Genomic DNA, 18,440 nt, shown 5'->3' on the forward strand with positions numbered 1-18,440 from the left:
AGTAGTGTGGTGCCCTGGGAAGAGAAAGGGACAAGATGCACGCTAACCCGTCTACAAATGCTCATGGACGAGCTTGTGATTCTAAAATCTTGTTTTTCTCGGTTACATACACAGACTGTCCCTGCCCCCGACTTATGATAACTTCCGTAAGTATCTGTCACTTGAAACTCAGCCCTGACTAATTGCCTAACACATCATGATTTGCATTCAACATGTCAAGATTCTACCTCTTTGCCAAGCTTACACCAACTCCTCTGCTGTCTCAGCTGCCTTCTGGAAACTTCCTTATCTTCTCGGACTCATGGCTTGCCCTTGCATGAAAGCGTAGAAAGGCTGTTCTGCTCCAGAGCGAGGCATCTGTAGGGTCAGAAGATCCGTGTCACAGTCCACATGCAGAGGCAAAGGTGACGTTCCATGCTGGCTTAGTGTGCTGTCCACTTGACACAAGCTGGAATCATTTGGGACGAAGGGACCTCAACTGAGGAAATGTCTTCACCAGGGTGGCCTGTGGGGAAGTCTAGATGGCATTTCCTTTGTTAATGATCGATGTGGGAGGGCCTAGCCCACTGGAGGTGGTGCCACCATGGGCAGGTGGTCCTGGGTGATATAAGAAAGCAGGCTGAGCAAGCGACGAGGAGCAAGCCAGTAAGCAGTGTTCTTCCAAAGCCTTTGCTTCAGTTCCTGTCTCCAGGTTCCTGCCTCCAGGTTCCTGCCCTGCTTGAGTTTCTGCCCTGACTACTCACAGTGATGGACTGTTAGTTCGCCAAGTTACTTTTGGTCATGGTGTTTTATCACATCAACAGAACCCCTAAAACACCTCCCTACTTCCACAGGACCACCAAAGGACAGCCAGAAAGACTGTAAGCAATAGGTACTGATGAAGGAGGCAGGACGCCTAACACTTCTCTAACAATTGGGCCACTAGACAGGACAAGACGGGGACTCTCTGCTCTGGAGTTTAGCCGTAGAGAAAATAAGTTCATTTTGGCAGAAGGTTCTTTTCTGACAACCCTGGGTACCCCCTGAGTGAGGTCATGGCTCATTTCCTTTGCCTTGCCTTCCTGCAGCTAGTCTCTCCCTCTGAGATGGGACTTTCCCCTTCATATCCTACGACCCATTTCAGGAAGCGCTGATCAGCCTGGAAGGCTAGGACCAGAGATGCCTTCATTTAAGGGGACCGAGTGCAAACAGAAACACATGAGATGCTCAGCTATCCCCCAGATGAGGAGATATTCCAAAGCATCACTTTAAACAAGCCCCAAGGAGGTCACTGTGCTGTTTTGATGACACTCCCAGAGGCTCATCATCTGTGCACCTCAAAGCACCTTAGGTACATCAGTCCCAGTAGCTGGGGGTGGGTGGAGCTGGGGAGGAGGCTCTAATAACCACCTTGTTCGTACTTCAGATAACTGAAAGCAGTGTGAACCCCCACTCCAATCCCACTCACAAACAAGGCCACACAGCTCGACTAGAGCCAGAAAGGGATCACAGGGTCCCGGTCTCCATACCTATGTGTATACAGAGCTCTCTCCCCAGTCTCCCTTCATCATGCTCTGGCAGTCACATGAAAGTCGGTTACCCTGGGCAGGTGTGCCCCCACTGGCCTTCCCAGAGTAAGCTATAGTGTTCAGTGCTTTGCTCTGCTCCCCCTGCTGGGTCCCACAAAGCCAGTCACGTGCTTGTTCAGAACCTCTTGGTGTGTGAATTAGATCTGCGCTCTGGTCTGCTTGGGGAAATACATCAAGGCAAAGAAAAGAAGCAAGCATGGGAACCCACATGACCTCATGGTCTCTTTCTGAATTCTTAATTTGCTGGGCAGAAACACAGTCAGCAACCCCTCTGCAGCATCCTTCGGCACTACAGCTGGGAGTCTGTGGTGTAGGGTTCTTTGCTAGCTTCGGCCACTATGACCCTGTCCAGGAAAGCATAAAACGTGTGCCTGCTCAGGATCTGTCCAGATCCAGGCTCTTGACTTGCTACTTAACCTCCCTGGACATCAGTTTCCATCTGTAAAGTAGAGGAAAAAGGAGTGCCTGTTCTAGAGTCTGTCAATATTTGTACAGTTCCAAAAATAGTGCCTGGGTTCATGTTAAGTACCCACTACGGAAAAATAGGAAATGGGCTGAGAAAGGTTCAGTTAAAGGTAATTAAGCTAAGCTCTGCAAGCTGGTTCTGCGGCTGCCAACTGACCTTTAACCCATCCACTCATCACAACACATGAGTGTCTACGTGGTCTAGGATCATTTCATTTCACGTCTCACCCACACGTCCGCCGCTGCACAGATCCAGCAGCTGGGCTCCGTGCTCTTTCCTTTCAATCTACTCTTGTTGAAGCTTAAAACCTACTAAGAGTATCCTCCCTGTTTGTGGAATGAATGGATGAAGAGTTAATAATCTTTAATAAGTCTATTTGTCAAGTGACTTTGTCGAAAGAGAAGAAGCAAACTAATATATGAGAGGAGACCGGGGGCTTGGGATAATGCCAGAAATGCACGAATTCAGGACACTGGACTTGACAATGCTATCATGGACAGGACACCAAAGGTGTAGGCCACAATGACAGAGAGAGAGCCAGAGATAGACACATTCTGTCTGTGTGTGTCTCTCTCACTCGCCCTCTCTCTCTCTCTCTCTTTCTCTCTCTCTCTCTCTCTGACAGACACAGAGAAATAGACAAATTTGATTTCCTAAATCTTTTTTAAACTGTATGCATTCAAAGATACCCCCACCCCCACTCTACCCCCAAGGTTTCTCTGTGTACCAGCCCTGACTGTCCTGGAACTCACTTTGTAGACCAGGTTGGCTTCAAACTCAGAGGGATCCACCTACCTCTGCCTCCCGAGTGCTGGGATTAAAGGTGTGCACCACCACGCCCGGCTAAAATACTCACTTTTTACTCAACAGAATAAAAAGGTATCCCACAGAAGTGGAGAAAATTATGTATCTGATATAAATATCTGGCATTAATATTCAGAATACATAACAGACACCTAAAATGCCAAGAACAAAAATGCAAACAACCCAATTGGAACACAGGCAAAAGATCCGAACAATGTTTCTGCAAAGACAGCAAGCAGCCAAGAGCAAATGCTCAACATCACAAATAAGTCATAGAAACACAAAGAGATCTCTCCACTCATTAACAAACAGAAACGGAGAAACCAAGTGTTGGTGACACTATGACGAGAAAAACTGTCCCTCTCTGGGCATGGTAACACATACTTTTGATCCCAGCCTTGCAGACTACGGGTGAGGGGCGTGAAATGGTAGCACCGGTGCAGAAAGTCGTTCCTGAAAACACGTTGTGCAGAGAATTACTGTATGATCCACAGTCCCACTCTGGGTATGTATGCAAGAGAACTGAGAGCAAGACCTGCAGGATGGATCCACAGGTGAAGACACAGGCACCACATGTCCGAGTTCTATTCCCGGAACCCACATAAAGGCAGAAGGCGAAAACCAACCCCACAAGGTTGTCCTCTGAGCTCCACATGCACACCATGGTGCCCACGACTAATGATGATGCTAAGAACTGAAACCAGAGTCTCTGAGCTATTGGTATTCGTGTTCCTTATTGACAACGGCTAAGATATGAAAGCCACCCAAATGCCCACTGACATATTAATAGGTAAGCAAAATATTGTGTGTTACAATATTTTATTCAGGCTTAAAACGAGGAAGGACGTCGTAATGTATACTAACTACAACATGGATGAACCCAAGGACACTATCCGTTAGTCACAGGAGTTGGCTATTTTGTGATTCCACTTATATGAGGTATGCAGGACACAGTGACACAGCAGGAGATCGAAAGTTCAAGGCCAGCCTGGGCTACACAGGAAGACTGTCTCCAAAAAAAGGGGGAAAAAAAATCATGAAAAGGAAGAGCAGAATGACGGTTGCCAGGATTCAGGAAGTCAGAGGGGACATCAATTATTGTTCAGTGGGTACAGGCTTCACTTCCACAAGTTGCCAAGTTCTACAGTCAGTGAATACAATGGTTACACAACAATATGAATGTAGTTACTTCCATGGGACCGTATAGTGCATTTAGAAGTGATCAAGATGGTAAATTTTAGGCCATGGGCATTTGTGTATTTCACCACAATAAAAATTTCTATAAGAATCTGTCCATTAGCTGGGGGTGGTGGCGCATGCCTTTAATCCCAGCACTTGGGAGGCAGAGGCGGGCAGATCTCTGTGAGTTCGAGGCCAGCCTGAACTACAGAGTGAGTTCCAGGAAAGGTGCAAAGCTACACAGAAAAACCCTGTCCTGAACAAAAAAATAAATAAATAAAAAATAAAAATAAATAAAAAAAAAAAGAATCTGTCCATCTTCACCTTAACTTTGCTGTCTCGTAGAGTGAGGGAAGTCATAGAGAAATAAAGAAAGCTCAGGGCTGTAAGATGGCTCAGCAGTTCAGAGTAGTGGACTTCTAGAACTCTGAGTTTGGTTCCTAATGTCCATGTCAGGTGGCTCACAACCACTGTAATTCCAGCTCCAGGGACCCGACACCTTCTCCGTGACTTCAAGACTGAGTCTCTGTATGAAATCATGAAGCACCACCCTGCACCTCAGAGGCTGGAATGAGTTACAAGGTAAAACAAAACTCGACTTTGTGTTAAAAATGTTTGTTGTTTCTGCTGTGTCTTGCTGGAAAGTCTAAGGAACACTCAGTCCCACGCAAAGCTGTACTCTCAGAAGGAAATGTTTAGGGGCCCCTCTCCTAGCCCTGGTTAGCAATGGTCATGGCTGCCTTCCGATTGTCCAGGTTTACCAGTCAGCATAATCACCAGAGGGTCAGGAAAGTCTGTCTCAGCCTCCCTTAGACCCACAAACAGGCAGGGGAGGATATAAGGAAGACAACTCAGTCTGGAGAGTCGTGACAAAATGCTTTGGGGAAACAGAAGGCTCTATAGTCACCCGATGGCAGAGAAAGTCTTTCCCAGAGTGGCACTCCCAGTTGCCCACCAGTCAAGCATCTTTCTCCTACTGGATCATTCCAGCCTGGTCCATGTGATTCCTCTGAGTGGAAGAAGGGAAAGATGCCAGACCATGGCCCCCAGAACAGGAATCCCAGCAAAACTAGGTCAGACCAGGTCAGAACGGTCCAAGGCCATCCAAGTCTATCTGCAGCTGATGCCAGGGCCATTCCAAGTCTACCTGATGCTGTTGCCAAGGCCATTCCAAGTCTACCTGATGCTGTTGCCAGGGCCGTTCCAAGTCTACCTGATGCTGTTGCCAGAAGTGGCCATGATGAGTCAACAGGCTATTGGACCAAGATCTGGTTAGAAGGCCCAGCATGGATGGGGAGACACCAATGGCACCCCCAGGAGCTGCAGACTCCTGCATCCAGCTGGCCACTCAACATCTCCGCTTTCCTGTCACAGACACTGAGAGCCTAACACATCCCAAACCACCTGTTCTTCCCACGGTCTTCATCATCTCATGTGAGGTACTCCCATCCTTCCAGGTGCTCAGAGCCTCATTCTCTCATATCCCAAATCTAGTCCATTTGGGAATCTGGCTCCACATGTGGAATGTACTTAGAATTCAACTGTGTCTTATTATAGCTCAGCACCCATCCCTTTACTCCAGGCCATGTGTGTCTTCTTTGTGGGCTGGAGACATAGTTCAGTCAGTACAGGACTTGACAGAGCAAGCCGGAAGACTGGGTTGAGTCCCTAGAGCCCATATGAAACAGGTGGTGTGGCGGAGCTCCCCTGTAACCATAGCACAGGGTGGGTGGAAGCGAGAAATCCCTAGAACTCACTGGCCAGATAGTGTAGCCAATGGGTAAGTAACAGGTTCAGTGTCTCTGTCTCAAAACACAAGGTAGAGGGTCAGTGAGATAACTCAGCAGGTAAAGGCATTTGCCACCACCCAGCCTGACAACCTGAGTTGGATTCCCTGACCACGTGGTAGAAGAGATAATCCACACACAAGTAATAAATTATAATTAAAAATACTTTTATAAAAAAGATAAGGTGGAGCATGATTGAGGAAGACTCCAGATGTTGACCTCTGGCCTCCATTCACTAATCTAAAAGGAACAGATTTAGTGATGGCTTTCAGCCCTTTTCCCTTTCTCCTAAGGAAACTCAAACCCAACGCTTAATGAAAGGAGAGCCAACTTTTGAGCATGTGGCTGGAAATTCTCTGTAGGAAAGTTTCCTTGCCGAGGAAAGCAAGCCAACTTCAAACCCAGGTCAAGGATGGAAAGAGAGATGCCAAGGAAGCTGAACTGCCGTGTGGGTGTTACAGAGCCATCCAAGAGCTGGTAAGAACAGGTGCTGTGGGGCGGCCACTCATTCTCCCACCCCCTTTTCAACCGTCCTTGTCTCACGATCCTCAACCCCTGGTGCAAAAGCTCCCACCACCTTAACTGGTTCACCCTTACCCATGGCACCCTAAGCATACAATGTAACCACCGAGGAGTGCACCTCCAGTCCCGATTTCTAAAACTGTACTTAAAGACGAGCTTACCCCCTGCAACGCTCCATTCTGGACAGCTGAGCTTTCTGACCGAGTAAGATGTTATTAATAGCTTGTTAACTCTTTCTAGTCAGCCTTTCTGCAGAATACATGAAATCCATCATACTTTCCCAAATGTTCTCTCTTATGTGTACGGATGTTTTGTCTGCATGTGTGTCCGTGCACCATGTGTGTGCCTGGTGCCAGAGTAGGCCAGAGAGGGCATCAGAGCCCCTAGAATAATGGGAGTTATAGACCCTGGCGAGCTGCCATTTGAGTGCGGGCAGTTAAGCCTGGGTCCTCTGGAAGAGCAGCCAGTGCTCTTAACCACCAAGCCCTCCTCCAGTGCTTTTTCCCTACATTTTAAAACAGCGTACATAAGACACAAATCCCCTCATACCTGGGCCTTAGGAAGCAATTCCAACGCTTTCACTCCATTTTGAAACCTCCAAGGTTGTTAGCTTCACAACTCATCAGCGAGTGGGTTATGACAGTGGGCCATTGTCACATGAACTCCGCTTCCCCATGACACTGACAGCGATCATACTACGTCCCTGAACACCAACCATGCCAGTGAGTTTGTGTTGTCAACCTGACACAGCCTACAATCTTATATCAGATTGACCTGAGATCATGTCTGTGAGAGACTGTCTTGAATGATGACTGATATGACAAGGGTCCATCCCACTGTGGGCTGCACCATCCCTGAGAAGGTGGGCCTGGAATATCATAGAAAGTTAGCCGAGTGTGAGTGGGTGAGTGAGCCAGCAATCAGTGTTCCTCTATGCTTCCTGTCCTGACTTCGAGCAATCAGTGTTCCTCTATGGTTCCTATCCTGATTTCCTTCAAGGATAGACTGTGATCTGGAAGTGTAAGCAAATGAATAACTCTCTCCTCCCCAAGTTGCTTTTGGTGGTGGTGTTTGTCACAGCAACAGAGAGCAAACTAGAACACCCATGGTGACTTGCCTATTCTAGTTTATGCTTTCAGTTTGCTCTGCTAACCTTTAGCCTCCATCTATCTCCCTATATTCAACCTGCTGTTCGCCTGCTGAGTTCACTAACAGCGTGTGTAAAATCAGAGTTAGTGACTTCCGCGGGGAAGGCTTCCACACCAAGGTCAGTGGTACGCACTCCATCTCAGAGGAGCCGCTTCCTCCAGCGTCTTTGAGGTGGGCTGACTTTCTCCCGGGCAGGTCCATGATAAATGATGTGGCTCGGGCCAACGGTAGCATGTTCCAGACACAGGGGACCCTTCAAACAGCCAGAGCTTGGAATCTGGCTTTAATAATTTGTAAGTAATATGTAAGAAACTGCTGGATTTGAAAGCAAGGTTGCTGAGTCCCATTGGATTTCACCCACCAGAATGAATTACGTTCAATTACACCGACCGGTTGGCCCTGGGCTGTTCCAAAAGGCAAAGTTGGAGAAACCTGAGTTTCCTGCAGAGACCATAGGGGTCCATGCAGAAGGTCTGAACAGCCTGTGCAAGGAAGAATGTCACTGGTCCTGGCTGCCATACTCCCCTTTATTTACTTTATATAAACTATCCTACCTCACATTCTCTCTCTCTCGTTTAAATAATTTATTTAACTTTATTTTATGTGCATTGGTGTGAGAGTGTCAGATCCCCTAGAACTGGAGTTACAGACAGTTGTGAGCTGCCATGTGGTTGCTGGGAATTGAACCTGGGTCCTCTGGAAGAGCAGCCAGTGCTCTTAACTGCTGAGCCATCTCTCCAGCCCACCTCACATTCTCTAAGTGGACCATTTGGTGGTGGTCACTGAGAGGGGTCCTCCCAACCAAGTACACTCAATAAGGGATATTACAGTAAATGTCTTTGTGGTCAAGAAAATTCAAATGCATTTTTCACATGGTAATTAATTCCCAGTAGCTTTTTGTTCTTAGGCGTGTCCTCCAGTTGAAGAGAAAATAAAAGGCAAGGGAGAATTCACGTGGGCTGGGAAAGCCATTCCTGTGCCCCAGGCCACACACCTCCCTAGCACCACTTATTACTACGTATTTGAATAGCATGTAGCTCACGGCTTGACTAACACTTGAGCTAAACTCTGAAGAAGCCTTTCTGGAACATTCTGCTCCTACCATGGTTGTTACCATCACCATACCCACAGTTTTCCTGTTCCATTTTAGTTATCTTTTCAGACACATGGATCTTTATACAGCACAAGGGGGTTTTGTTTGTTTGTTTTTTAAATGAGGTTGTGTTCCCTTCCAGGTGACTTACAAATAAATGTTTCCTGAATGCCTTCTACGTTATCAATTGCCTTTGAGAAGATAAATATTTTATATTCTCTCCACACACTTTCTTATGGATTGGATTTGAAGCATCTCCCTAACAGACTCGTGTGTTGAAGATACGGCTCCCTCCCAAAGCGACGTTGAGATGCGTGGCTTAAGGAAGTGACTGGATCACACATAAAGGCAATGGCCCAACCCGTGGATAAATTCATTGATGAACTCATAATTTAATGGACTGTTTGCAAAGTTGTGGAAAGTGTGTGGGGGGGTGCCTGATTAAAAGTACCTCACTAGGAGGAGTGCCTTTTAGATCCTCCTCCCCCCATTTCCCAGCCATCAAGAGATAACCAGATCATTGCATCTTCTCCATCATCAAGCTATTCCTCATGACAGGCTCGGAACCAGTGGAACCAGCATACTGTACGGCGGACCCACGTAAGCCATGAGGCAAAATACGTCTTCCCTTGCTTAAGTTGTTTATCTCAGGTATTTGTCACAGGGACCAAAAGCTAATCAATAGAAGAACATGGACTTTGGAGTCCTCACCCAACCTAGGTCTGGGCTCTGATGATCTTATCCTTTAACCTCTCTGATCCTCAACTTTTCCATGAGGAAGAAGAAAGAATTAACTTACCTCATGTGATTGCCAAAGGGAACATCTGAGGAAACATGGGTAAAGTGGTTGGCGGGATGGCTACCAAGGTAAACTCTAAAATGCCTATATACATGAAGGCATGAACGATTTAATCCATCCTATCACAAATGTAATCAAAGCCAGCTGATTACTTAGCAAGATGAAATGAATGTAAGGCAGGAACAGGTGAAACGAAAGCTTCCCAGGCTGCATTTGGGATTCAAAGCTCCAAGACTGAAGCTAAGTACAGAAGAATACTTCCTCCCAGTGGTAAACTGGCTTAGCATTTGGTATCCAATCACCTACTCTCCACAGCGAGGTCTGGGTCACACTTGTATCTCTACTTGTGACCATGGGTGCCCATGTCCCGATTCCTTTGCCTCATAAGCCCTTCCCTTCAAAAGAGGACCTCTCCTGTGTAAGCAATAACGCTCGCAGTGATGTTAGTGAAGAGAATCAGGACGGTTGGGGAAGGCTGGTAAATCCAAGCAGACATCTCAGGTAACTGTCCAGCACAACCACTACTCCTAGGAGAGGTGATTTTGCGCCCTCTGCAGGGAACACCTGGAACTGCCAGGAGGCATTTGGGGTTGTCACACAAGGGGAGGTGCTGCCTGCAAATCAGGAAGAGGATACTGGCTATGCCAATCAGCTCCTCAACAAAGAACAGCTAGTCAAAAATATCAGTCATGTGGGCGTGGGAGAATCCTGTCCTGTAGGAGCAATATTTCTTACTGTATATGCTTAAGAAAAGTAAAACAACCCCTTACACACACACACACACACACACACACACACACACACACACACACATAAGGAAGTAGTAAGAAGTGAGGAAGGGCTACACTCAGAAGACCAAAACCATTACTTCTACTAAAGGCAAACAATGATTACATGCTAATTAAATTTTGCCCTCAATTTTATTTTATTTTTTTACTGATTATCCTCACTGAGCTAAGCAAACTAATTAAGTCCATACTGCTAAAATGACAATATTATTACATTTAACTCAATACATTTATTGATTCCTTGAGAACTCACTATGTAGACCAGGCTGGCCTCAAACTCACAGTGATCCACCTGCCTTTGCCTACTGAGTGCTAGGAATGAAGGTGTATGCCACCAAGCCCGGTCTTGGCATTATTATTTTTAAATGGCTCACAGGAATATTTCTTCTGGATGTATTTTCTCCAGTGGCCATATATGAGATAGATACCTAAAGGACACAGGCTGTCCCCTCTCTCCTTCCTGGAAATAGCCACTCTGCTGCAGGATTCCAGACACTCCTATAATCATATCCTCCCGTGGGCTTTCTCCTTGTCATCCCTCACTACGCTGAGCAAAAATGTATGTACTGAAGATACTCTCTGCTCGGCTATTCTTTACACTGTAACACAACAGAGGCAAATATGAGCAAGTTTACAAATGGGGGGTGGGGGTAGGGTGGGGCGGACCGCAAACAGTAAATCTGTAAAATAATTCCAGATGTAAGTACAACGAGGAAAAAGGAAACTGGGTCCATTCCTCTGTTTTCTCTTGCTATAGGGACCTGTCTCAAACTGCATACTTTCTCAGGAAAACTTGGTTCAGCTCATGGTTTTAGAGGCTAAAACTCTAAGCATCCTCTGACTGCCTCCTATCACGGTGGGGGGCATCTGGGACGGAGTATGTGTGAGAGAACATGAGAGACCACACGGCAAGGCAGGAAGTCAGCATATGGAAGGCATCAGAGCTTACTGGTCTATAACTCACTCCCAAGGGTGCAGGGAAGCAAGTGTGGATCCTCTGGAAGAGTAGCAAATGATCTTAACCTCTGGGCCATCTCTCTAGGTCCTTTAGATAATTTTTCTCTCCATTCTCTCTCTCTCTCTCTCTCTCTCTCTCTCTCTCTCTCTCTCTCTCTCTCTCTCTCTCTCAACCTTTGCTAGTTAACTCTCCATCTTTAGCCTAGAGACCAGACCCACATCCACCACCCTTAGATGTTTTTCTCCCATATATAACACATCCAAGCACCTCAGACATGACATATACAAAGAAACAGAATTCACCATCTTGGCTCCTAATGTCCCCATACACGATTCTTCATGTTTCTCCACTATGTAGAACAATACTACTCACCCCGTCTCTTAAGACAGAAACTTGAGGGTTAGAGATGCACTTGTTAGCATGAACCCTGGGCCCCGTCCCCAGCACTAAATAAAGCATTTATGGTGACAGACACCTGTCACCCCAGCCCTGGGCAAGTGAAGGCAAAAGGACCAAAGCCATTCTGTGTTACACAAGGAGTCCATGCCCATTCTGGGCTGGAGACCCTGTCTGTTTTTAAAAAGCATCATGTGCTGGAGAGACGGCTCGGCAGTTTGAGATCACATGATGCACTTGCAATGGACCTGGGTTCGGTTCCCAGCACTTAGGCCAGGCAGCTCACAGTTCCAGGGGAGCTCATGCTGTTTTCCGGCCTCTGAGGGCATTTGGACACACATGTACTGCACATGCATACATGCAAGCATATACACATACACATGCAATTTAAAAATTAAAAAAACAAACAAACAGAAAATCAGGACATTTTCAACTGCTCTTGTCAAATAATCCTGAGAGGGTTCCGGCTCTGACTGACACTCATCCTGACCCTGACAGTGATCCTGGGTCAATTCATGAGCATGTCCAAGCCTTAGATGTCCATACAGGGCAAAATAAGATTTTTTTTTGTGTGTGTGTGTGTGTGTGTGTGTGTGTGTGTGTGTGTGTGTGTGCATGTTGATAAATGTTGATCTGTTCCATTCCCTATGGCAGACATCCTGTGCATCACTAGAGTCTAGCTCCAGACTTCATCCTTACTGACATCACCCATCTCAGAGCGCCATCCTCTCCCCCGAGGAATTAGACATTTCCATCTCTCCTTCTTATCTCTGATCTCACCCCCACTCCAATCTGTCCCTTCCCACTCTGCCAGACTGATGGTTCCACACACAGGCACGGCTGCACCACGTGATCCCCACACCTGCAGGCTTTACTCATTAGCAGATGTCTCCCACCTCTGCTATCCCAAGTCACTCCCAGCTCTCCAGACACTGCCGCTGTCCAGCTCTGCACCTCAACAGTGTCCCCGGTGCCCACCACACCCTTGCTCCCGTTCTGCCTGCCCAAGGAAAGCACACCCTTAAGACGTGGTGGGAAACATCCCTTAAAAAGGCAAAGAAAATAGAGATTGGCTAAAGAGACTTGGGGAGAGATACAGACTCTGACCACAGAGATCACAGAAGAGAGGGAACCTGGGAGGAGGATAGATGCAGTAGTTCTGTGTGTACCCCAATCCCCAGTGCTGGAACCCAAGGTTTCCTGCATGCCAGGCTAGCTAAGGGCTCCGGCATTGAGCATGTCTGTCTCCCTCCCTGTCTGTGGGGAAGGGAGAGGGGTTACGCATGCTTGTAAATGCAGATACCTAGGGAGACCAGCCTCTCCTGGAGCTGCTAATAGTTTATAGGCAGTTGTGAGCGGCAGACATGAGAGCTGGGAACTGAACTCCAGTCCTCTTCGAGAGCAGTAAGATGGCTCTTAACCACCGAGACATCATCTCTCAACCCCTCTAGACACTTTTTTTTCAATTGAAAAATAAATAATTAAATACATAAAAGAAAGACACAATTTAGGAAAGTGTATGTCACCATAAATGCTTTATTTCGTGCTGGGGACAGGGCCCAGGGTTCATGCTAGGCAAGTGTGCATCTCTAGCCTCTAAGTTTCTGTCTTAAGAGACGGGGTTTGGACAGGGCTTCGAGAAAGCTTAAGAGAAGTTGGACTGGGCTTCAGGAAAACAAAAACAGAAAACAGAGAGCCATCAGGAAAGAAACAACACAAACCTAAGCTCATGAAAGGTAAACACGCATGCAACAAAGAAAGGGCAGAAAGGGAAAACATTTGATTTGTTAGCAACAGGTGGACCAAAGTCCAGAATCCAGGCGGGGCTTCTTAAGTTGATGAGATTCCAATCCACCAGAAGGGGAGAAATGGCAAAGGAATTGACAGAGGAATCAGAGGAGATACAAGTTGATTTCTTAAATGTTAAGAGTGAATGTAGAAGAATCTATTAGCATTTAAAATGCTCACAACCAATGTTGTTCTCTAAGACTTGGGATAAACTCAAAATGTCATATGCAGAAGTGGGTATAAAGTACGGTGCCGCATTCATTCTGAAGGGAAAAGAAAAAAGAAGAAACGATACATATTGTTCCACCTGTGGGTGTATGGATCAGATCTGAAAAACAAAAACTGGCAACATTGGCTATAAGTCAAAAAGGAAATACGGGTCTGGGAACAGGAGTGGGGTGGAGCTGTTACTTTATATAACTTTTACAATTTTGAATGTTGTGATTTTTTTTTTAAACTACATGACCTAACCCTAAGCAAGCAATCTTACATAAGTACAATAATTAGATCTCCTTTACAACACTCTCTCAGACCTCAGTAGACAAAAGGGAACTCTTTAAATAACTCGTTAAGCTGGGTGTGGTGGTGCAGGCATTTAATCCTGGCACTTGGGAAGCAGAGGCGGGTGGATCTCTGTGAGTTGTGAGTTCGAGGCCCAGCCTAGTCCACATAGTGAGTTCTGCAACAGCCAGGGCTACATAGTGAGACCCTGTCTCAAAAAGAAAAGAAAGAAACAACTGCTTAAAATGTGTATCTTCTTTGACCCAGATTCTACTTCTAGAAATAATTTGTATCCAGGAATATTCTAAATGTGACATAAATAAAGATAGGCAGATAGATAAAGCTGGAACAATCTAAGAGCCCATCAATCGGGAAATGTTTAAATAACAGTAAGTACACTATAAAGCACTATACAGCCACTTAAAAGAATAAAGTTGCAGGGTGTGGTGATGCAGGTTTTTAACCCCAGCACTTGGAGACAGAGGCAGGTGGATCTCTGTAAATTCAAGACTAGCCAAAACTACACAGTAAGACCCTGTCTCAAAGAGAGAAAGAGAGAGAGAGAGAGAGAGAGAGAGAGAGAGAAAGAGAGAGAGAAGAATTATTGCTATTACTACTGAGATTGGATGATTTTTATGTCATATTGTTCAATCAAAACTGGAAATTATATATATATCCCCATTTATATATTATTTTTTCAAAAGTATATTCAACATATTCAGGTTGGTTCTAAAGTTAGAAATGTAGACAATATTATTTTATGTCTTATACTGTGGTGTAAATAAACCATATATTACACATCGCCTATATTTCCAGGCATGCTAATACATAAGCACTGAAAAGGCCCGGAGGGAGGGGCTGGAGGGACTCTTCCCCCATAGAGTACTTGCCTTGGAAACATGAGGACCTGTGTTCACATCCCACACCATGTAAAAGTCTCATTCCCACCTCTGTGACCCTGGCACTGGAGTGAGGGGGCAGGAGAATCCCTGGAGCCCATTGGCCAGCCTAGAGGGCTATAAACTCCAGGTTCAAAAGACCCTGTCTCAGAAGAACTGGGTAGGGAGACACTTTCTTCAGTACATAAAGTTGGCCATGGAAAGTTGCCCATGCTCCAGTAAATTACGCCCCCTCGCCCTATGCACATGCAAAGCAACCCTAATCAAATGTCCAAAAATGACATGAAAGTAGAGGGGGGCTAGAGGGGGCAGAGGGGGCTCAGTTAGAGAGGGAGGGAGAAAGAGAAGGTAAAGGGGTGAGCATGGCCAAAATCATTATAGACACTGTCAAAGTACAAATAGTAAGGTGCAGGAAGGTAATCAAGCCCTGGCTCCCACATGCACACATGTACACACACACACATACACACTTGCGCTCACACTCACACTCATACACACTCACACACACGGACATGGAAGGAAATACATATGATGTCGTTACCTCAGAGGTGGAAAAATAATCAAGGAGATGTGAAAAGAACTTTAATTTTTCTATATACTCCTATGTCAAAAAAAATCTTTCCTAATAACCTGTGTTTTTGAAAACTTACTGTATACCAGATGAGCTCTATCACCAGGTACCTCACTGTACTGTAAGGGGCAGGGCCGGGCAGTACCTTCAGATTATTCCCAGTGTCGCCTATGACTCCAGTATATCACAAACACAGACCAAAACAAACATGCAAATGGACCTCATCAGCATTTAGACTTGACAGACTGAAAACTCCTTCCTTCATGCTCCCAACTTTCCTTGAATATATCTGCCATGAGCGCTACCCTCTCCACAGCCAGGCAAAGAAAAGGACCCCAGAAACAGACCGAAAACCAGTTGAAAGTATTCTTCTTTGGGACGGGATAGGATCATTGGTAAGATTAGGGTAAGTTGAATGAAGTATTAAATCCTTCCTCAAAACTGCAAAGCACACTGACAGCTAACCTTCCCGCCCCCCCCGTTAATATTTTGGGGGTTTAAAGACACCACTTCTCCCCTTCAGTCATGATTTACAATGGTTCAGATAGGCTGTGTCTCAAAAGGCCTAATCTAGGCTGCATACTGTCAGTCTGCAGATCACAAAACACCTGGACACACAATTCAATTACTCTGCATATTTAACAAAAATGAGTTTTGAATTAAAAGCCAATTTAAAAAAAAATGAGATTTTTGCCCCCCACAAAAATTTACAGTTTCCACAAAGCTCACATCAGACAACAATGTGTTGGGACCTTGTGACAGTATCCACAGCTGGCTGCCTCCTCATGGGGTGTCACTTTGCACATAACCTTACCCAGCCCACCTGCCCAACCTGTACTCTGGCTTCCTGGATAGCATGGCCTATGGAGTGTGTGCCAAGGGACTCTACCTGGATCTGCTGACACTTATGACGGGTGAAGTTCAGACTCCAAACAGAGCGCACACACGCTCTGATTTCTCCATATGCCTTGGTGAGAGGACTCCCCATGCAAAGGGCCACAACACAGGTTTGGGGACCGAAGGTCTTGAAGTTAGTACCAGAATACCAAGCAGACTTCTTCCTGAGAAGGTCTCTGTGCTCACTCCCATCTCATTAGGCCAGTAGGACAAAAAGTCCTGAGTCAAATGACCCCCACGTGCAAAGCATTGCTTAGTCAAAAGATCCTAGTTTAGTCGGGAGGCAACCCCGCCATCCCCCGGCCGCATAGCGAGTTTCAGGACAGCCAGGACTACATAGAGACCCTGTCCCAACAAGACAAAACAAACAAACAAACAAAAATATTTCACTTTCCTGGCTTTCAGTTTGCTCACACATCAAAGGGGACAATAATTGCAGTTCACAGGGCTGTCACGTGAATAGATTTAAAAGGTGAGTATGAAAGCAGCTGTCAGCGCCTTAAAAGTATAAAATAAGGTGGGTGTAGGGTAGGGCGGGAAGAGGGGCTCTGGAAGAAGGCGGGTAAAAAGCCTGGCTACATAACCCGAGGCCTCGCCCCCTCCCCATTTTTCCTAGAGGAGCTGACAAATTCATGTTTTCACCTGCTCTCAAAGTGGCTGAAGAAAGTAAGATACATTATACAGGCAAACATCATCGATTTGGCAAAGTCGTGGCTCCAAGAAGCTAGGCTGCAACCCAGGATGGCTCTACCCTGAGGAGACAGATTCCAAAGCTCCAGCAGCCTCCAGCACCTAAGACAGTCTGATCTATCAATGTCTCCCCCTGGGCACATCACTGAACCCAGTTCCTTTCCCTCCAAAACTGCAACTTTCTCCCTACCTAGCAGGGAGGAGGACTAAATGGCCGCTCTTGTAAACACTTTGCAAAAGGGGTGAGAGGTACGATAATGAAAAGGCAGAGTCTCAGAGTTGTGCTACCCAAAGGTGCCAACGCCCGGCTGCAGCCACTGGTAAGCAGGCTGCTCTGAAGCGCGTCGGGCCATCCCAACAGACGTCCTCATGCCACATGCCTTTGTCCATAGGATGCACCGGGGCTTAAGCTCTTGGCCCAGTTGGTAAAGTGCTTCTCCCCAGCCCCCCAACGAACCAAATCTCCCTCTCACAGATCTGAGGAGCAGGGGCGCCCATTCCACCGCACGGGGCGGACGACGTCTGGCTTCGCCTCCCACCCAGGCTCTGGCACAGGACACCCTGAGTCCTGACCAGGAGGATGTTACTCACCTGGTCCTCACGGATTCCAGCTGGGGTCGCAGCCGCTGTGCCCCACACCCCCATTCCTGAGCCGGCCTCAGGGGGCGCGGCCCTCCTCGGCTGAGTCCGGGGCATGCACTGATGCTCTCCCTTCCCAGGGGATGTGCAGAGGGGCTCCGGGTAGATGGAGCGGGCTGCACTCGGCAGAACCAGGTGGGCTTCTGAAAAAGCCTCCGGCCGATCGGAGGGGCGCGCCCCCCAGGCTCTTCCCACAAAGAGCTCCAAAGCCAGACGCGAAAGCGCCAGCGCCCCAAAAGCAAGGCTCGGTACAGCCGGGAACCAGCCTCAAGAAGACTTGGGAGAGGGGCGCCGGGAGAAGCAGAACATCGCCGAAAGGGAAGGGGGATGGGGGGGAGGGCTGCAGACCCAGCCGGGCCGGCGCCTAGCACAATGCCTTCAGCGCCGCTCCATCCCGGGGCAGCCCGTCCCGCCCCGGGCCTGCGCCCCCCACCACCTCTCCCGCCCGGTGCTCACCGAAGCGCCGCGGCAGCTCAGGGCCCGGCCGCCTCCCCGCCGCTTCCTCCCCGCGAGCCCAGCCGCACCGCGCCAGGGACGCGAGGTTTCGGGTTTCAGCCCGCCGAGCCCCGCTTCGCTCCTCCCGCCGGCAGCACGCGGCCCCCCGGGCCCGGAGCAAGGCCGAGGAACTTTGAGGCGCTCGCGCTCCGCCTCCCGCTGCTCGCCCGCCCTCGTCGCCGCCCCGGCCGGCGCCCCGAGCCCCGATGCCCGGTGTCCCGCGCCCCGCCCCGCTCTCCTCCCTCACGCCCCTTCCTCGGCCGCCTCCCCGCCCGCCCGGCCACTTTTTTCCCCATTTCTTCCCACGACCAGCCTCTGAGCAGCCTCGGCCCGCGGCTCTTTGTCTCGCCCTCACCCTCTTCATTCTCCCACTTTTCCCCCTGGAAACCTTTTTGTGGTTTCTACTCTGACCTCCTCTCTCCCGGTTCCAGCCTTTAGGGACATCCGTTTC

The 18,440-nt window shown here is 47.7% G+C and overlaps 1 protein-coding gene across 3 annotated transcripts in view; it reads right to left on the minus strand.

The window, feature by feature from the left end:
- Nucleotides 1-18,153, minus strand: part of Gpr161 (G protein-coupled receptor 161) — a 38,557-nt gene extending 20,404 nt beyond the window's left edge. The window contains exon 1 of one of the 3 annotated variants that reach the window (XM_028864391.2): nt 17,951-18,153. The gene's annotated coding sequence lies outside the window, so the exon portion shown is untranslated. Of the gene's footprint in view, nt 1-227; nt 592-17,446; nt 17,865-17,950 lie in introns of those variants that run through there. The other 2 variants (XM_037211302.1, XM_028864389.2) reach the window with 2 other exon arrangements.
- Nucleotides 18,154-18,440: the final 287 nt, after the last annotated feature.

Source organism: Peromyscus leucopus, chromosome 15 (assembly GCF_004664715.2).
Source record: "Peromyscus leucopus breed LL Stock chromosome 15, UCI_PerLeu_2.1, whole genome shotgun sequence".
NCBI classification, from domain to species: Eukaryota; Metazoa; Chordata; class Mammalia; order Rodentia; family Cricetidae; genus Peromyscus; species Peromyscus leucopus.